Here is a 21085-nt window from a genome sequence, read left to right on the forward strand (position 1 = left end):
TGTGGTTTCAGCTTTTGTCACTGGGGTGTCTTGGGGAAAAGTCTCAAGCTCTCCCCATTCCACTTCACTGCTGCCAGAATCCCTCCCTCCCCCCTCCACCCTTCTAGAGCCCCCTCCCTACCCTACCTGGGTGGGGATGGAGGTGGGGGTGGAGGAGAGGGTTCTCTGAACTTGAGCGGTGTCCCCATTTGGGTTGGAGGTGGAACAGCTGTCAGGGGCACGGATGGGGAGGTGGCAGGAGCTCACCCGACAAGGAGGGGGGTTGGCACTGAAGGTCACTACAGAGGACAGCAAGCCTCCATCCTGGGGGTCAGGAGGGTGAATCTACCACTCAGACATGAGCAGCTGCTGGGTGGAAATGATGGTGCAGGTTCCAGGTGCCCTTAATCCTCCCTGATTCCTGGGGAGTGTCTCAGTCTCTGACATGTTTTCGTTCCCCTGCAGCATGAGGATGTCACAGCCAAGGTCATGGGCCAGCTTCACATGATCCGGCACTTGCACCAGATGCCCGAGGCGCTGCAAGGGCTGTGGCTCATCTGATGCTATTCAAGGTTCCCCTCCCTGTTCAGCAAGTCCCGCTCCCTGCTGCAGGTACTGCTCTGTCTCACTGTAAATGGGGGACTAGTGGAAGCAGAAATGGAGGCCCCTGGCACGCACAGGAACTCTCTCCCCTCTCTGTGGAGCTGGGTCCTTCCCGCGGCCCCCGAATTCCTTCATCTGGGGCAGGAGCTCTTTCCCTCACACCCATATCCCTCCCCTCTTTCCTTGATCTCACCCCCATTCCATTTCCCGTGCTCCCAGGCAGAGATCTTCCTGCCCCATATGGCACAGAAGGACCTTTGCGTCAGGGCTACAGACTGTCTGCCCAACTGAAGCTAGGCTCCGGGCTAGCTTCATCTTCTGCCCTTTATTCTTCCTTTGGCCCTTCTCTGGGCTCTCAGAGTCTGACATGAAGAGGAGCCTCCTCCCCGCATGTCTTCTAGGCCCTGGCATGTGTGACAGCCTCCCAGATGGGTGCAGTCAGAAGCTGAAGCACCTCAGGGAGCAGTGGGGACAGGTCCCTTGTCCTAGGAAGCCAAGCAGTGGTAGTTCTCAAAGAGGCTGAGAGGGAAGAGCCCGCTCCCTCTTGGAGGTAAGAGCCTTTGACTTCTTTGGGCAAAATGGGTTTCTTGGGGGAGAAATGGGATCCCTGCTTCATAGCCTGGGTGGGAGCTTCCCCCATCCCTGGGACAGAGACATCTTCATCAATGTGCTACCCTTGTTTTTTTCCAAGCAAGAGGCTCCCCAGAGAACTCCTCCTCAAACCTGTTCTCCTGGGAGCGTTTCTGGGAGGAGGTTCCCGTCCCTCAGTCTCCAACTCCTTCATGCAGTCTCTTTCACCTAACATCTCCGCTCTCCAGCTCCATTTCCCGCAGCAGGACAAACGGACCTTCAGCTCCTAGAGAACAGACTCTGACCTCCTTCTGATCAGCAATGGGGTTTCACCATCCCCTCAGCAAACCTGTCAGCCGTGCTGGAGCGGATTGGAAGGAGGAGGGTATCTAACAGGGTGGCTTGGCCTATGGCTGCCTAGCCTGGGGCTAGGCCAAATTGATGAGCAAGTGAGCCCCACCTGAGAGGAAACAAGGGAAAACAGCAGCAAAAGTCCAGAAGCAGAGCGAGCTGTTCAGTAGACGGCCTTGAGCCAAACCTTGGAGTCCAGGGTAGGACTTGCTTCTCTCACCGTCCCTAAGGAAGGGGACATAGAAGACCCTAGAAACCCAAGAAGGGCAGGCCGAACCGAAATCAGGCTGAGGAAGAACTCCCCACGAGGGTGGAAGGCCTTGTTTCTGTTCAAGACATTTTGGGACTTTGTTTGCAAGGAGCACGACCCAGGAAGGAGTGGAGTAAAGGACAGTCACCTGGTTGGAGGGCTGAGTTCCCAGCCAACAAACTACAAGAGTGAGTATGAGTGGGGTTGCTAGCCCAGCGAGAAAGCAATGACACGAGGCCTGGCCAGCGTCTAGCGGTGAGTGAACTCTGGTACACACCCAAAGTGGCTGTGTCTAGAGCCCTGTGTAGGGTCTTCTGTGGGAAGTTCCCATGGGTCAGTGGGGCCGGAATCTCTCCTGCTCCTTTGGTCTCTTTGGGCTTCCCACGAGATGCCTGGTGAACTGCCCTTGGACTCTGGGCCCAGCACCGCTCAGAAATTATTCGCTACCTTCAGAGAGACAGGGCACAGCTCAGCCTGTTGGGTAGGCTGGAGACTCACACTTCACTGGAACACACAACACTGAGGTGGTTTGGGAAGCATAGTAACAAAGAAGAGATTTAAGTGATACTAAGCAAGAGAAAAAGATACACTTCAAAGAGAGAAACAAAACACAACACACTTTGTAGTGACTAAATCTGAATCTTAACAAGTCACAATCTTTGCCTTAGCAGTTTCCAGACTAACATCTCAGCTTTCCTAAGAGACCTTCTTTGATGTCCCTGTAGGGTAGAAAACTTCTCTGTCCAATCCGCTGATTTGATTGCTTCGTCTTCTGGTTTCAGACCCTCTGTTCTCCTTCTGGGGTGCCTGGACCCTGATTGTAACATCTCTCTGGCCCAGCCTCTTACACAGATGTGTGCTGCAGCCAGCCCAGCGCAGGGAGCAGTGGGGACAGATGATCTCCTCCTGTCAGACCAAGCAACAGGGGTCCCCTTGAGTCTTAGATGGAAGATCCCAGGCATCTCCTGGAGGTAAGAACCGTCTACTCTTCTGGACACTTGGGGCTGTTGCAAGAAAGAGGGGGCTCCTGTTCCATAGCCTATTTGTCCTCATGACTGTGTTTTTTTCTTCTCAGAGGATGCATCCGGGACCCTGGAGACTGTTTGGTGCAGGAGGTTTGAGCGGGGAGAGATCACTCACTGTCCTGACCCATGGGTCATTAACCCGGGTCTGCAGGGTTCCTGGGAGCAGCCAGCCTCCAGCACGCCACCTGGAAGCCTACGAAAAACTGCTTAGCTCGGACTGACGAAGTCCAGACCCAGTTTGAGGCTCCTATTGGCAGAGTCCCAGAGCAGCTAACTGGCCCGGGGACCTCCTTAAACCAGCAGCAGGAAGAAGAAGCTGTCTGAACAGCCGAGTTCCTCCCCGGCTCTGGACTGTGTGTTGGCTGTTCCTGCTCCCACTCCCCAGGCTTGATTTCCTGGCATCTGGACTCAGGGTGACTCACCTGACTTGAGGTTCTGAACACAATTTGGTCTTTTGCTTCTGCTCTTCCAGTGTCCTCACCCAGCTGACTCTCGACTCCTGTCTTGTGAGTGTGGACTCTGCCTCTGACCACTAGGTCTGGCTGCCCATGACCCGGCCATGACACTGACTTTTCTACAATTCCTCCAATGCCCTTTTCTGCTCTCCAGCTCTGCTCTCCCAGCAAGACACACCAATGCCTTGACTCCCAGAGTCCTGCTTGCCTGCTAGTCAAGGGCTCAGGGGGAGTGCTTGTCTTGCCCCCTCCCCCACCACAGCTGCTTGTCCTCGGGGACTCTCCCTAGCGCAGAGGAGAATCCGTCCTGGCAGCGATTCAGGAAGTCACGGTAGGGACGGTCTGCTCAGCTCCCTCTGCAATGGCACTGCCCGAGACCATTACGAGTGGGTGCCCAGTGACTGCGCCGGCAGCTCCTTGAGAGACTCCTGGGGGCAGGGTAGTCGTGTTTCCCGGTGACCGCGGGAAGCCATGCGAAGAGTGCGGCATTGAGGAGACTCTCCTGCTGTCCCAAAGGGTTTCTGTTCTCCTGCACGGTCAGACCGTGGGGCCAGGTTGGAGAATGGGGAAGAGCTGGTTGGTGATGAGTCGGAGGATTCACCATACAGGTGGCAGCAGCTGCAGATCCTGGAGTCCCTGTGGTCGGGTTACCATGCGTCCGGAGTTTCCCGGACATGTCTGGCTTTTTGGGTGTTAAATTGCCCTCCGGGAGGAATTTGTAAAACTCTCCAAAGGTCCGGGATTTCCCTCCCAATGCAGCACTCTGGGGGAGGAGGGGGAGCTGCGCACTCTGCAGGGGAGCACGGCACTGTGTCTGGCTTCGCACCCCAGACACACTGCTCTGAGCAGCAGGGTACGTGGGCCGGGGGGGCTGGAGAAGGGGCATGGGGTCCCAAGGGACAGTCAGGAGACAGGGAGCAGGAGGGGTTGGATGGGTGAGGGGTTCTGGGGGGAGCCTGTCAGGGGGTGGGCATATGAAGAGGGGTCGGGGGAGTCAAGGAACGGGGGGGGGGGTTGGACGTGGCGGAGGTTCGGGGGGGGAATCAGGGGCAGGGAACAGGGGGGATTAGATGGGTTGGGGGTTCTGCGGGGGCAGTCAGGGGACAAGGAGTGGTTGGATGGGTGTGGGAGAGCCGGGGGTCTGTCAGGGGGCGGGGGTGCGGATAGGGGGCAGGGCAGTCAGGGGACAGGTAGGGGGTGGAGTTCTAGGGGGCAGTTAGGGTGGAGGGGTCTAAGGAGGGGGCAGTTGGAGACAGGGAGAAAGAAGGCTTAGATAGAGGGCAGGGTCCTGGGAGGGGGCGATCAGGGGACAAGGAGCAGAGGAGGTTGGATGGGTTGGCGGTTCTGTGGGGGGCAGTCAGGGGGCAGGAAGTGGGAGGGAGTAGATAGGGGGCAGGGCTACCACTCCCCCCCGCACCCTCGGAGTGTCCTCTTTTTTGAAAGTTCAAATATGGTAACCCTACCCTATGGGCCCAGCCGCCACTCCTGAGACTTCAGGCGAACCTCCCCCTGTTCTCAGGGAGTCTTTGGCTTTGGCGGCTGGGCCTGCCTGCCGAGACAGAGGACTCAGTGTTTCCATCAGGCTGCTCAGCTGCAAATACAGCCACCCAAAGACGTGAAGAATGGAAGCGAAAGAGCAAAGCTGGACCCTCTGCTGAGCTCCTGCAATCAAGTGAGCCCAGCCTGGGAGAGAGGAGGGAAAGCTCCAAGGTGGCTGGTGGCTGCAGGGAGCCAGGGGAGGAGAAATAAATAGTTCATGATGAATCCTACGGGCTTTGTCTTGTGTGGTGAAGGGTTTCAAATGGGTCTAGTTACTACCACATTCAACTTTACAATCGCTGTGTCTGACTGAAGGGCAGGTCTGGAAAGCGCAGAGGTCACTCGAGGAGCTTCAAGTCTCCGATTCTGTCCCTATTGCCTGCTTTGACCAGCTGATCTCAACCCAACACCTCCCTCAGGTGGTCGCAGTGGTGAGCTCTTTCCCTCTTTTTCTGGATTAGCCGCCAGCATGGGGACAGGATACATGTGGCCAAGGAAATGGAGAGGCATGGGGGTCACTTGCAGAGGCATGCAGAGAACTTGCAGAGTTACCTGTTCATGCAGTTCCTATGGGGGAAGCACGGTAGGGTACCGTGCACTCCGGGGCACCATTTCCAATTCTGGCGATGGCGGGGAGGATAATTTCACCCTGATTCCAGGGGCTACTTAGGCACCTGAAAACTCTAATGTTTTGACCGATAACTTAGCAATGAGCTGACAGGAACACTTGCCAGACTGCTTTCCGGGGAAGACAGCTATAAGAATGGATCCAGGAAATGGTTCTGTATCTCTGAGCTGTTTGGACACTTTCAGGGAACATTCCCGATGCGAGACAGAGACCCCCAAAGTTATCCTGGGTAACCCTGAGAGACTTGTGGAAAACTAGCAGATCCCACATCTCTGCTGTCACTTTGCACTGACAAACTCGGACTGTCCGAACCTGTTCATCTATTTTACCTGCTTTAACCTCTCAAGAACTTTCACATATAAAAGAAAGAAAATTAAAGAAATGACATAGTTACACCGATATAGGGCGTAGCATAAACCCGACCTCAGAGTTGTCCCATTGAAATGGAATTATTCACAGCAGTAATTAAAGTGAAACATGCACGTAAGTGTTTCCAGGGCCAAGATTAAGGCCACAGCTTATGAGAGGTGCAGACGCAAGAAGAGAAGAGCTGTGCAAAAACTGAAATGCCACTTGGAATCTGGCCCAAACAATGCATCACGAAAAATAAACTCATCTTGTTATACAGTAACAGAGCTGGTTCAAAAGTGTTTTACACTGACAATGCAACCTTTGAACTAAAAATGCCACTTTGGATTACATTGATCATTTGAAAAAAGTTCCCTCTTTAAAAAAAACATTTTGGATTTCTCTGCCCACTTCAGAGAGAACACGGAGTTTTTCCCACCAAAACGAAACAAAAATTTGATAATTAAAAACATTTCCAAATAAGTTTGAAGACTATGGGGCGGGGGAGTGGTTTCTTCTTCAATTTTCATGAACCTCTCCACCCTCGCTATTTTTGACCAGTTCTAATTGTGAATAAATGTCTGTATGTACATGAATGATAAATATGTCTGCTACTGAAACATTTACAAACAACGGCTCTCATGAGGAGCACTGAGGTCACATTACGCAGAGAAACACCCAGGCCTGCAGGGTTCACATTCTCCAAGACATAAACCGCCCCAGGACGGGAATGTAACACACAACACAGCGTGACTGGCCCGGGTTGTTTAGGTGCATGTTTTGCTGTTGCTGGCAAATTGTGCTGTTTTGAGGTGAGGGAGAGTTATATTTGAAATGAGTTCTTCATCCTCTCCCACTCTCATCCAGGGGTGCCGGAACAGGGGAGACCAGGGCCCACCACTTTTTACTGGCCATAAGTGTGAGCGACTGGATGATGGGGGAGAGAAGGGAGTGGGGGGGCAGTGTTTTGGGGGCAAGGGGTGGCGTGAAGTGGGAGCTCAAGGAGAAAGGCGGTGTGAGGGGGGGCCTCAGGGAAAGGAGCGGTTTGAGGGGGCAGGACCTCGAGGAGAAGGGGTGGCACAGGGGCTGGGCAACAGTTTGGGTGCCAGCCCCCACCCCCACTTTTAGAAAGCTTTTGCCCATCCTGCCCTCATCCCAAATTAATTTGTTGCAGTAAGAAAACTTTGAGCAACAAGGAGACTTAGAGACCCACAATATAACCGCCAAAATCCTCACCCGCCCCTCGAGCTGGGCAAACAGAATTTTTTGGTAGCTGGCAATTCCAAAAAAGAGTTGGAAAAAAAACGGTTTCAGGTTGAACAAAACTAACATTTTTCCAAATTTTTGATGAACCAAAAAGCTTTAAAAAAAAAAAAAAAAACTAAAAGACCCAGGAACATTTCAAGGGTTGTAACTTTTTGAATTTTTAAAATAAAATTGAAGGACATTTTTAAACAAAAAATTGTTTCAAACTGAAAAATCAAAATGGTTTGTTTGGAAAGCGTCTAAACGAAATGCTTTGACTTTTTAAGAACTGTGGGGAGGGTCTGGACGTCAACAATTCAGCAGACCGGATGTGAATTTGCAAACAGGTCTCCTTCCCCATTCTCCAGGGCTGGGTCTCGATTACTGTTTCTGGTTCCCTGGGCCTGGTCCCCGTCCCTGTCACACACTGCGGGGAGCTCAGATTCCTGGGAATCCTGCCGACTTCCAGGCTGCGGGGAGGGATGAGTCAGCATCTACCTGAAGACGAGTTGCGAGTAGGCAAACACTTTCCCTCTACCTTTCCAAACCCCACATAGGTATAGTAAGACTAGCACCCCCACCGCTGCCACCACTCCACGCACCAGGAGACGATTCCAGGATGCTGGCTCTGAAACAAAAGCGAGAGAAAGGCCCCATGACTAAGGGAGTCCGTTAAATCATCCCACTGCTGCCATGAGGATCCCAGAAGATGAAGACATTCCTGGGATACAGGAAGAGCTGAGTTGGGTCGTGTGCACATGGGCACCACTCAGAGCAGCGGGAATGAGATCTCCAGGCTCATTATCCCCATCGGCCAACCTGATGCAGGGAGAAAGGTGAGCCTGGCAAAGCAGCCCCGTTACAGAGTCTGGGAACCGTGATTTTTAAGATGCTCCAGGATGGGGTCCCTCAGCTCTTAAGATTAGAGGGGACGGTTAGGATCATCTCCTCCAGCGTCTCCTGAATCATGGGGAAAGGCTAGCCGTGGTGGGAAGGGTGGGGTTTGAAGATGTATCCATGAAAATGGGGGGTGGGGTCGTTAACACATTGCTGACGGGTGAGGGGCACGATTGGTTTCTTTGCCTTGAGGAGGGGTCTCAGCTTTTAAAAGTTTTGGGAAGAATAATTTAGTCTGAGCCCTGGCATAACCCAGGCCAGAGAACGTCGCCTACTGATTCCTGCATCCAGTCCAGTGATTTATGGCACTGACTTGGCATTGAGAAGGATTTTATCATAGGCTTAAATCCAGCTGCAGAAGGGAATGGGCATTAGAAGCTGAAAGACCCCAGAAATGGCTCTGGTTTTCTACTCGAAATAATCACCCAGGGCTGATTTTCCCTGTCCCAGCGCCTTGCAGTCATGCACCCAGCGCCTAGTGGATTTGGTGTGCAGGCAGGCTCCCAAATCCAGACAGTGGCACTTCACATCCACTTTGCCCTGGCGTCAGGGACTGCCCTGAGCGCCCATCCTGCAAACACTTACGCACCTGAGCCCTCCCACTGCCATCCAAGGCTACTCCTGCGGATGGAGTTAAACACGTGGCTAAAGCATTTGCAGAGGTTCCAGAGAGCTGAGGCTCCATGTAAAAGGAACATTACTTTAGTTATTCCAATCTTGGGTTTATGAGATGCTCCTGCTCGCCCCCTCCCTTCACAGCTGAGTCTCCCACCCAGTGGAATTCTCCAAGGAACTTCCCACTCCGAGACCCTAGACACTGTGTCCAGCGCTAGCTGTCCCTCTGGCCCAATCCCATGCTTCAGGACATAGTCTGAACACCACGGAGGTCAGTAATGAATTCCCCACCTCCATTTACAGCATGGTAAAACTAGCCATGTATGTTACAGCGGGTTCTTGCGTTCCCTGGAAGCATCAGATATTGTCCCCTGGGCTGGACCAGACAGGACAGCAGCCTGAAATGCCCTACGGCATTGGCTTGACCTCAGGCTGACCCTGTGGAAAACAGGCTACAGCTCCCTTTAAAAAAAAATAAAATAAAAAATTAATTTATAAGGAAGACTAGAGGTAAAATTTCCCAGTGCACTTAAGTCACTTTGGTGCTTTTGAAAATTGTGCCCTCTAAAATCAGCCCCGATCCCTGTAGCGGCCACTCCTGTAAGCTGTCAAGTTCTGGCCCATTCCTGTAAGTTTGCGTTTGTGGCGTTTTTAATACAAGCCGCATTACATGCCACAAAGAAACCTGGGTGGCAAATTTTGAAATACAACAAGAACAACAGGAAGAGGAAAAATATGCTCCACACATGCAAGTTGATCAAGTTCGTGTTGTCATAGGAAACTTAACTTGTGTGTCCGAACCATACAACATTACTGCTGCACTCATATTGGTTTTGCATCTCATTATTTCTAAATAGCAAAGAGAAAAAAATAATGGGCTTAATAACGGTGCCATCTTGGCTTTGAGTTTTACCAACTCTTCACAGCAGAAGAAAGATTGGCGTTCTCCATTGCCTTATGCCTGAGTCTGAATTCTCAGCAGTGCCAAGTTTTCACTTGGCTCAGCAGAGAGGGATGGGAAAAGGGGGCTTGAAGTCACCCTTTTGTTCCCCCAAGCTTCGGCTGGCTGGTGCCTGAAATAGCACCTGACATAAAACTTAGAGCACCGTTGAGGCTGCTCTAAGTTACACTGGCTGTCATGGCAGCAGTTCTGAGCCAGTATTATGCACCACACTCTCTTTGCTACCACACCAAGTCCCCAGACTAAAGATTGGGAGGAGGCAGGTGACATAGGGAGACACACCAGCTTTGTGCAACCGAAGAATTTCTAAGCTGCCCCTTATGGGCAGTTGGCATGAGGCCCAGGATCAAACTCCTTGTGCCGTGATGGGTGGGTGAGGGAAGAGTTCTGGGCCCCAATCCAGCCATATCCTGATCCTGGTGTGTGTCATTTACACTACTGTCTGCAGTTCTTTTGGTATTTCATGCTCACTTTGCATCAGTGTAAAGGTGACACAAACAAAGTGCAAGGCAACAGAGAGTCCAGCCCCCGCCCTCCCCCCACACTGATCGCTTTAACTAGAAGTTTCAATTGCAACCAAAATTGTGGAGAGATTAAAAAAAAAAACAACCCAGAATCACAGGAGCTCTGGTAATCAAGTGATCCATCCCCTGTCACCCATTCCCAGCTTCTTGAAAATATAGACTAGGGAAACCATCCCTGCCCATGCTAGCTAATAGCAGTTGAGGGACCTGTCCTCCATGAACTTATCTAGTTCTTTTTTGAACCCTCTTATAGTCTTGGCCTTCACAACATCCTCTGGCAAGGAGTTCCACAGGTTGACTCTCCATTGTGTGAAGAAATACTTCCTTTTGTTTCTTTTAAACCTGCTGCCTATTAATTTCATTGGGTGACCTCTGGTTTTTGTGTTATGAGAAAGAGTAAACAACACTTCCTGATTTACTTTCTCCACATCAGTCATGATTTTATACACCTCTATCTTATCCCCCATTGGTCATCTCTTTTCCAAGGTGAAAAGTCCCAGTCTTATTAATCTCTCCTCACACAGAAGCTGCTCCACATCCCTCAACATTTTTCTCACCCTTTTCTGTACTAATGGAGGCAGCGAGGCCTAGAGCGCTGGACTCGGAGTCCCGTTGCTGTGGGAAGTGTCTGTACTGAAGGGCTGCAGCAGCTATCGTGTTTTAAGTGCAGACAGAGCCTGAGCCGTAAAGCAGGTTCCTTCCCACCTCCTCCCTTTGCAGAAAACACCCCCCCGGCTTAAACACCGACAGAATCCTCATGCAAAGCGATTTCTTCTCCAGGCCGTCTACAAGCCTCTCTCCTTGCAACTTGAAGAAAACTGAATGGTTGACAAACAGGGCCTCAGAGACCTGATCTGCTACATGCCCCGCCTACCCGTGACAGGCACCCATAACTAGCTTTCAGGCTCCTTCCCCTCTCTCCCTGCACGGGCACAGTGTGATCTGCTTGGCGTCTGAGTCTCACACCGGCTGAGCAGCAGGCAAACCTAGAATCAAAGTGGTTCATAACGTGGTCATTTCATCTCCCCCAAAGGGCTGGGGGTCGCCCTGCACTCTGCTGGAGAACTCTCAGCCATCTAAAAAAAGAACAGGAGGACTTGTGGCACCTTAGAGACTAATAAATTTATCTGAGCATAAGCTTTCCTGAGCTACAGCTCACTTCATCGGATGCATTTAAAACCCTGCTGCAGTGATCTGAGCAGCCTTGGCTGTATGGAAAGCAGGCGCTGCTGGGACAGCAGTTCAGAGGGGGCGTTAGGTCACTTTGGCCCATCAGTTAAAAGACAAAGAAACGAAGTCTGCCCGGGGGACCAACGGAGACGTCTTCTCTCACTGCAGAGAAAAATCACTTCCCCTTCCGCCCCAAAACGATCCGCGCTCATGATTTGCTGCCCAGGAGCGGAGGTCTTGTCTCGGGAGGCAACTTCAGCTCCTGCAGGTTACCCACCTATTTTGCCCCCCTTAACCCTCCTTCCATCTGGTCCGCGCACAGCCCCCTCCCCAATAGACCCCGCCCCATCCCCTCCCCAATACCCCCACCTGACCAGAGCACAGCGCCCTCCCCAATAGACCCCACCTGCCCCCGCTCCCATATGGTCAGTGCACAGCCCACTCCCCAATAGACCCCGCGTTCCCCAGTGTGATCGATGCACCCACCCAACTCTTCTCCCCCCCCCCCCCAACCTGACAACTCCCTGCTCGCCCTCTCCCCGATCCGTGCACAACACCAGCCCCTCCTCACCTGCTGGCGGAGACCCCCAGCCCCCGATCGCTCCGCGGGCAGCCGGCGCCTGGAACCCGGCTCGCAGCTCGCCCAGGCTCGTGTCCCCTGGAGCCAGAGCCCCCCCCGGGGAGTGGGCTCAAAGCGACCCCGGCGGGCAGGCAGAGGGAGCAGCGAGGGGACGGGCTGCCCTGCCGGGAGCCGCCAGGCTCGGGGAGAGGGTCCCGCGGCTGCAGCCCCGCTCAGCTGGGCAGGTCAGCAACACGGAAGGGAAACGCACCCAGCTGTCTGCCCCCGGGGAGCAGGCGAAGAGCAGAGGCTCCAGCCGGTCAGGATCCCGCAGCGCTCCCCGCTCTTGCGCCGCTGTCTCCGGGGCTTATGGCTCGGGCTGGGCGGGGGTGTCCTCCTTCAATAGCCGCGGGATCCGGGGACACCCGCACGGACTGATCCATTAGAGGCGCATCGGGGAGCGGGATGGAGCCGCCCGCCACCCCCCCGACACGGCTCAGCGCAGCGTAGCCAGCTGCCGGGGAGAGCGCCTGGCCTGAGGCTGCGGGGAAGTGGGCGAGTCTCCCGGGCCAGGAGCTCAGGGGCCGGGCAGGAGGGTCCCCTGGCCCGCCGGCCGCAGTTTGACCACCCCCGCTATAGACTGTCGGGGAAACCGGCCCAAAGTGACGTGTGATACCATATTAGGCGCGTCTTCCAGACATGTGGGTGGGAGGGGCTGGGCTGTGTCCTCCTGATGCTCCCCCCCCCTCCCCCCGGTCATAGAATCTCAGGGCTGGAAGGGAGCTCAGCCGGTCCAATTGTCCAACCCCCTGCTCAAAGCAAGACCAATCCCCACTTTTTGCCCCAGATCCCAAATGGCCCCCTCAAGAATTGAACTCACAACCTTGGGTTTAGCAGGCCAATGCTCAAACCACTGAGCTGTCCCTACCCCCCCAAAGCAGGTCCGCGTCCCTGGGTGGGCTCGAACCACCAACCTTTCTGTTAACAGCCGAATGCGCTAACCGATTGCGCCACAGAGACCGGGCAGCCAGGCCCCAGGCAGGGAGCAAGCGGCCATAGCCAGCTGCTGGGGAGAGCCTGGCTGGGGAGGGGCGGCAGCAGCAGCCTGATCCCTGCCCGGGCTCGGCTTCCCGGCGAGCCGCAGCCCCTCCCTGGCAGGCCCTGTGTGCAGCAGCTGGCTGCGGAGGGGCGACAGCCCAGTTCCCCCCCACTCGGCTTTCCGGGGCAGTGGAAGTACCTAAAAGTGTCTGTGTTGGGGGGGGAACCACTGGAGCCCGAACCGGGGCCCTGCCCCCTGCCCCACCCTTTCCCCTGAGGCCCCGCCCCCTCGCTCCTCCCCACCCCCCCCCACCTTACACTGTGGAAGTGGGAAGACAGGCGCTGGGGAGTGTCTCTCTCTCTCTCTCTCTCTCTCTCTCTGTCCCCAGCTTGCGGAGAGGCTCTGGCCCGCCCCATCCCTTCCTCTCCCTCCCGCCAAGTTGCCTTTTGGCCCCTCCCCCAATACTAAAACAGACAAGTTCTTATAATAAAAAAAGGGACTAGGGGCCCCCCCTTGAGCTGCTGGGGGCCCCAAGCAATTGCTTAGGCTGAGTCTCTCTGTTTATACCCAGGGCTCCGAGTGTAGGTAGCCCAGCCCGGCACATGTGCCTCAGTCTCCCCGTACCCTGCACCACCACCTCCAGCTGTTGAAACTGAACTCACCTGGGCCTGGGCCCCCCTGCCGCCCCCTCCCCGGAACTGTACACCCTTCTCTGCCCCGGCCCTGCTGGCTCCCCCTGGGGACGACACTACTCTTCCTGCTTCCACACCATGACCGCCAAAGGCTCACAAACCAGCAGATAAAAACTCTGCATTTAGTATTTTAAGTCTCATGGTTTTTAAGTGGGTCGGGTTTTGAGGCCCGACTCATTTTGAACTCTTGTGTTTATCAATACAGAAATTATCTACCACCCCCCCCCGTCACACACACACACGTCTCTTAGTCTTACACACCTGCTGTGGGCGCTGACTCCCTGGGCGCAGGAAGAGGGGGCGCGAGGGTGAGGCCTTGGGGGAAGGGGCAGAGTGGGGATGGGGCCATGGGACAAATCAAACTTCCCAAGAGCCTGTCTGTGTCCAATATAGTTTTAAGGGGCTCCTACCTCCCCTCTCCTGCCATGGCTCTTAAAACCAACTGAGACTCTGAACCGTCTGCTGCCCAGGGCCCTGGGGTGAGCGGAGCTAATGCCAACCCCAGCCTGGCCTGATACGGCCTGCACCCTATTTGTGAGACGAAGGGTGAGTATTTTCACCGGGAGTGGGCTGAAGACACTGCTGGGTAGCAGGCCCGGTACAGCCAACCAGAAATCCCCCCTATCATCCCTGGGGTTGGGTCCAGGCGAGCAAGGAAAAAAGAGACGTCTGGTGCACCCCCCCTCCTTGCATTGCAGGCTGACATACGCGGTGGAGTGTGAACTACCGCCATGCACCGCCTCACATACTTGATTTGCCACGGCCTTCATGGGACTGTGGAGGTTGATGCTTCCCTAAACCCTCTGGATACAACTTTCCGACTCTCTTTTCCCCTCCCGCATCCACTCACACACTAAACCCCCTTAAAGGAGCAAACACTGAAAACCCATCGCAGGCAGCCTAGCTCCAGGCAAGCAGCAGGAATGGGACAGAAGGGCAGAAGCACACGTGTTCTCCTCGCCCCTGGCAGAATGCCTTGTGCGGGTTGTACCTGGGGGGTGCAGGGGTGGAATGAGCCGGGGACGTGTGCCCGTTTGAGCGATTCACAGCAGGGAAACGAGGCACCTTTGGGGGAGCCTTGTCCAGGCCTGCCATGGGTCAGCTCTCCCAAACCACCACCCCTGGCAGTGCAAGCCTGACCTTCCAGCCCCCTGCAGGCCTCGCTCTCTGTGTACAGGTTAGCGATAGACACTCCCAAAGCCTCTGAGCGTCCCTCGGGAGTGCTCAGCCCGCTCCACTGAGCACATGCAGAACGGTGACTCTAATCCCACCGGCGCGGTCCACAGCAGCTTGTAAGATTCAATTCAGGCCAACCACTCTATCGAGAACACGGCACTTAGATATACAGAAAACAGGAATGAGTTTATTATCAAAGAACAGAGATGCAAGCGAGAGTGAATAAATACTGGAAAGTAGTGGTTACATAGAAAACAAAATCCTCACACTTTCTAGAGCCGGGGTTCTCACAAATTTTTGGCAGCCTCAGCATGCGGCTCTGACAATACTTAACTAACTGTAGGAAAAACAAATAAATAAATTACGTGTGCATATTTACATAAGGATTTTTTGCAGACTCAATAATAAATATAAGGTACAGTTGTGTCTTATCTTTACTGGACCTAAACACAGAACAAACCAGTGCTTTGTGCAGTCTTGTCTTTTTTGTTGTTCTTTTGCTTTTTTGGTCAAAGGTGGACGGCTGTACAACAATTCTGAACTAAATTTAAAAATCCTTTACATAAGAGAAGTCCAAATAATAATGAAAGAATGTATCTGCCAATATGTCCAAAATTTCTTTCACAGACAAAAAAACCCAATCAACCTAGCCCAGTAATAATAATAATGATAATAGTAACAACAAAATCTGAGCAGTTGCTGTTGTCTTTTCAGCTTGGTTTTTGCATCATTTAACAGCTTGCGCCTCTGAAACTCACAGTGGTAATTTGGTTCAACTTCCTTTGTATGAGTGCTGTAGGGACGTTGCACGACATACGTTTCAATTTGATGAATTTCTCTCTCACACTGGAACTTGCTCAGAAATGGGATCGAGTGGCTTCAGAAACACAGGAAAGTGCCTTTCCCCCGGTGCTGAAGTGTTCCTTTTTCTCTCTCTGTTTTGCTTTTCTTCGCAGAAGGTCCCAGAGGAGCCACCTGCTGTCACATTCAAGGTCATTTTCTGGCACTAGATTATTTGAAATACTTTCTGATACCCAGTCACATTTTTAACTCTTTCACCTCCCCCCCATGAACAATCACTACCTACCCAAACACCACGCAGTGAGATGGCCCATAGCCACTTAGAGCTACAGTAACATGAGATGTAACCACAGTGGTTAGAGGTCTATAAAATCATGAGTGGTGCGGAGAAAGTGACTAAGGAAAAGCTATTTACTTGTTCCCATAACACAAGAACTAGGGGCCACCAAATGAAATTAATGGGCACCAGGTTTAAAACAAATAAAAGGAAGCTCTTCTTTACACAGTGCACAGTCAACCTGTGGAACTCCTTGCCTGAGGAGGTTGTGAAGGCTAGGACTATAACAGGGTTTAAAAGAGAACTGGATAAACTCATGGAAGTTAAGTCCATTAACGGCTATTAGCCAGGATGGGTAAGGATTGTGTCCCTAGCCTGTTTGTCACAGGGTGGAGATGGATTGCAGGAGAGAGATGACTTGATCATTGCCTGTTAGGTTCATTCCCTCTGGGGCACCTGGCATTGGCCGTTGTCGGGATGGATGGACCTTTGCTCTGACCCAGTCTGGCCCTTCTTATGTTCTTAGCCAAAGAATACACTTTGCGACTTCAAAGAAATCCACACCTATGTAGCTCAGCTCTGCCGGCATAGTACTATTTAAAAGGGAGCGCACATTAGGATTTATGGCATTTAGAAGGCCCCTTTAATACTTAACATCTCAGCGATTGTTGGGGCACTTTGGAGGCTCTTGTGGCTGCAAAACAATCAGCTGGTGGCTGCATTTGAGAAATGCTGTTCTGGAGTCTAAACAAACAAGGCCTTCCCTTCTCTCATTTCCCCAGCGTGTGGCTGAGACTCCTTCTCATGAGATCACTCCCTCTCAGCTGCAGAGAAAAGCTTGACAATGTGACCCTGAGTTTAAAGGTTCAAAAGCAGAAGGCACATACGAAGAATCCACAGTTTAAACTAGACACACTTATTGCTTGAGGGCCCCGCTGCCTGATTTTGAGATCCTGGCCAGGCTGACGAACGGGGACTTGGCTCGTTCAAGTAGGTGTGAGTTGGATCAGTGTCACGTCTAGGAGTCCCATTTCGAGCCCCCTTCCAATGCAATCTCTTTTCCCATCACATACACCTCAGGTTTCCTACAGATCCACTGTCTTCCCATGTAGCACCGTGAGCTGCTGACCCCTTTCTCGTCGTTCAGATACGCGCAGTCACCTCCTCCTCTTATCTGAAACCTGCAACACAGAAGCCAGGGAGCTGCAGTCAGGCAGAGGCCGGGCATTTCACACCAGTCCCAGCCAGGGGAGCCGTTCTCCACAGTGCAGGCCTGAGTGCGGAGCAGCTACTCTCCCAGCCCCTCAGGAGCAGAGCTCAGGACACGGAGTCTGTACCCCAGGAGAGGGCCACAGAGGCCCAAACTCGGGACAGTGTCTGGTGGCTATTCAGACCCAGTGAGGCTGGAAGCAGGTGGGATCCAAAGGTTGGGTCCAATACAGCAGAACGGGGACTGTCCACTGGGGAGCCCTGACCCAGCACCATAAGAGCCTGACTTTTCAAAGTACTGAAGTAACCCAGACCAGGGAAGTGGGGGGTCTCCATCCTCCTCTAATGGCTGGCCTGCATAAGAGCTTTATCAATCGGGGGGGGGGGTTCAGTTAAAGAAGTGGATTCTTTCGCTCCTATGGCAGAGGCTCATGCTTCTAGTGCTGAATTCCGGGGTTCAAACCCTGCTCCAGGCTCAAGCAGCGCTGGTTTTGTGATCACACTTGGAGCCCACTGAAACCCATCGCGGGGTGTTGGCTGGGCAGCCATCACTACTGTACCCCATTCCAGTGGGAGCCCCAGGCGTCCAGCACCTGTGAACCGCAGGCTCCTTTAATGTCGGTGCCTTGCTGCGGATTCAGAGGCCTCACCAGCCAAGTCACTCAAACCTGCCGGCTGCAATCCCCAGCGGGACCTGCACCTGCCATGCAGTGCTCAGCATGCTGCCCTTTCTAGCAGCCACTGTTAACCTGAGCTCACTGCTGCCTCCTTTCCCCAGGGGGGTCAGACACCCCAGGGACCTTGCTGAAGAGGGCTGGGGGAGAACAGCGAGTGTCCCAGCTGAAATCCCAGCGCGCTGCGAGGGCACCTCTGGCTATGGCGGCCTCTGTCTCCGGCCCAGCACCGTGCTGCGGGGAAGAGCCGAGAGTTCAGGGACACGCCGGCTCCCATCGGTCTCCGATACATGCAGGACGTGAACGGACCAGGGTCGTGTCTGGTTGTTTCACTAGCACTGAATGGTGGATCTACCTGAACTCAAACAGCTCAGACACCAGAATCCCCAAGCCCAGGGAATTAGTACAGAGGGGTGAGAGACACTCACAGGTGGTTGAATTCAGTGCCGTTGGTGCATTTCCAGGGCAGACCCTGCTCCCTCCGGAGGCCGATCCAGTGGTCCTGGACACCCTTATGGTGCAGCAGGAACACCTTAAAGAAAGCCAAAGGACAGCAGGTATCAGCCCCAGCTCCGGTGCTTCCCCGACCCCTCCAGGGCTCTGTGCTGCAGAGAATCCCAGTCACATATTCATAGAGTATCAGGGTTGGAAGGGACCTCAGGAGATCTTCTTGTCCAACCCCCATCCCCAATTAAATCATCCAACAGATTTTTGCCCCATATCCCTAAATGGCCCCTGGGTTTAGCAGGCCAATGCTCAAAGCACTGAGCTATCCCTCCCCCCATATTAAAGGGTGCTCAGTTTATTTTTTGGGGGGTGGTGGTGTTTCCCCTCCCTTTTGCAAAATAAAAGATCACCCAGGCAGTATTAACCCTCCCCCTGCACAGAGCAGCCCCACCCCGGTGCTCCCAGTCACCCGCACCCCACGTCCCCCTGGGCTCGGGGCAGCTGCTGGGTCTGAGCTCTCTGCAGAGATGTCTCTTCTCACAGATCAGCCCCCGCTCACCACAGCACGGCAGGAGGAGGGAGGGAGGCAAGCTGAAGTGGGAGGGGTCAATGTGAGAGGATCCCCTTCTCCCCCGCCTCCTCAGCTGGCTGCTCCTTTCCCATCCCCACAACAGGAGCACTGGCTGGGTTCTCAGTCCCACTCCAGCAGCCAGCAGGCCAGGAGATGCCTGAGCCAGCCCTGCCCTAGACAGAAGCTGTCTCCCTATTTGGGGAGGGGGGCAGCGGAGAATGGGCAATCCCTGTGATCACACACAGACAGTAGGGCCCTGGGCCCAGCCAGGGCTGGCGTTCAGCAGCTGGAAGTTCATTCACTCCGGCCTCCCAGCACGGGAGGGCTCAGAGCTGCTCCTCACCCCACGGGGCAGAGCCCAGGTTCTGCTGCAGCAGTCACCACTGTGCCAAGGCCAGTGTCTGGCAATTTGAGAGTCTCTCGCCATTTCCTGCTCACTGTCGATCCCAGCCAGAGAGGCACCCGGGGCAGAGCAGCGGCTCCGGCTGTCGGTCCAGCTCCCTTCCCTCTCTGAGAAATGTTAGCATTTCCCTCGGTATCCCATCCAGCCGTCCGGGCACGAGGGGCTAGCAGGGGGGCACAGATCAGCTGATGAAAGCTGAGAGGTCAGCACTGAGAATGAGACAGTCACATGGAGGGTAAGAGTTGCATCGAGAATTGGGCATTTGACTGGTACAAAAATTGGTCAATTGACCAGTCAAATCTGTCAAAGAGTGGTCAGATATTTTAAAATACCAATTTATCAGAACAGGAACAAAAAAGAGCAAGACGTCATTGTCTCCAGTAGGTTTAGCTTTAGATAGATACAGATCTACCTAATTTTTTAAAAAATGTACTTCACTGAGTTATTTTAACTCAGAAAACAAAGGCGAAACACTGAAACCAGGTTCTGAAAAACACCAGCGAGGCTCCAAGACGCAATCCGAAAGGCAGACTGCATCCTAACCCCAGGGCTCTCTCTGGAGTATTTGACTGCGGCCAAACAGGCAGTCAACTGACCGGGTTGCCAAGCCTACCGGGACCCCCAGCTGGGGCTGGTCCACTGCAATCAGACGCAGGGTGAGGGAGACGTTTGTCACAGTAAATTTGCCTGGCAAGAAGGATTCCAGGGGCACTCCCAGCCTGGGAGGGACTGACACAGCTCAGAGCATTTCACCCCAGATCAACAGCTGGACGTTCAACCTCGCAACAAACAGCGGGTGAACAACTGAGAAGAACGAGGGAACTTTCACTCAGGGACATGAAAGCCACAAGGGGGCGCCAGACACCACAGCCACGGGAAGTGACCTGTTGCACTGTGGGCCAGGAATGATGGAACTTAATTCACCTCCTACCTGCAGACTTTTCTCTTCCCAAACACAGCAGCAAGAAAGGCACTTTCTGGAAGCCCTCACGGCAGTGTAACCCTTTCAGAGCCATGAAAGAGCAGCAGTGGGGTCACCCATAAGTGACACCAAAGAGGATTTGAAAGGCCTGTCTAGTTGAGAGGAGTCGGACTCAAACCCCTCCAGACATTTTTGAGCAGATCACTTTTGTTTGCACCACAGTAACTCGGTAGCTCGTTTTCAAGCCTTCCCATGTGGCTGGCGCTCAGCGAGGAATAGACACTCTAAGTCGGGAAGAGTTAGGAAACGTGGCAGCGGTGGTCAGAAAACGAGCATGTGTTCACCTCACTCACAAGGCATGTCTGAGCCTGTAGATTTCACTGTGCAGTGCACGGTAGCCCACACCCCTGCCCTACTGAACTGAGCGGAGAAGTCAGTGACTAACAGTTGATGGCACAGGCTGTCTGCACCATCCATCTCCAGGTCAGATGCCACATGTTCTGCAGAGCTCCCTGCACCTGCAGGTGTGTAACCAACGCTAAGCTCACAGATTCCCACCTTACACAGCGAGAGCCAATGCTGCCCATTGCAAGAGCCTGCCGTTACAGCAGGGAGCTGGGATTCAGGGCCCATCTGTATCAGAGCAATCTGCACCAGTATAATCACAGTGACATCCGCGCAAACACCTCCTGGAGATGCGCTGGAGCAGTGCGGCTCGCTCTGGTAACTTCCTGCAGCGAACTGCACCAAGGCAAGCTCCTTTGTGCACCAGTGCAGTGCGTCTCCTTTAGCGGTTTGTACCAATTCAACTGCAAGGACGTCATGACATTGGCACAGAGGATTCCTAATGCAGACAGACCTGGATTCAATCCCCTCTGCCAGCTGCTAAACCCTCCTGGGGCCCAGTGATTGGATCCCAGGGCAATAGAGAAATCCCACCCCCGACAGTCTCCAGCACCCCCCACCACAGATGACGGGGGGATACAGCAGGGTTCATGTTCACCGCAAACAGATGCCCTCTGCATGAGCACACGCTGTCTGGGCAGCCCGGGGGAGTGAATGGTGCTAAGGGACCCTTCCTGGCCAAGCTCAGCGATTGGCGGGTTTCCACACTGCGCTGGTGTAGGGGTCTAGACTGAGTTCTACAGCTCATTT

General features: G+C 53.7%; 1 protein-coding gene and 1 non-coding gene across 2 annotated transcripts in view; both read right to left on the reverse strand.

Annotated features, from left to right (window-relative positions):
* Positions 1-21085, reverse strand: part of LOC144275259 (E3 ubiquitin-protein ligase TRIM39-like) — a 412642-nt gene that overhangs the window by 102998 nt on the left and 288559 nt on the right. The window lies entirely within an intron of this gene.
* TRNAN-GUU (transfer RNA asparagine (anticodon GUU)) lies at positions 12666-12739 on the reverse strand. Its single transcript has one exon. It is a non-coding gene; the product is annotated as a tRNA-Asn (tRNA).

Source organism: Eretmochelys imbricata, chromosome 14 (genome assembly GCF_965152235.1).
Source record: "Eretmochelys imbricata isolate rEreImb1 chromosome 14, rEreImb1.hap1, whole genome shotgun sequence".
Lineage (NCBI taxonomy): Eukaryota > Metazoa > Chordata > Testudines > Cheloniidae > Eretmochelys > Eretmochelys imbricata.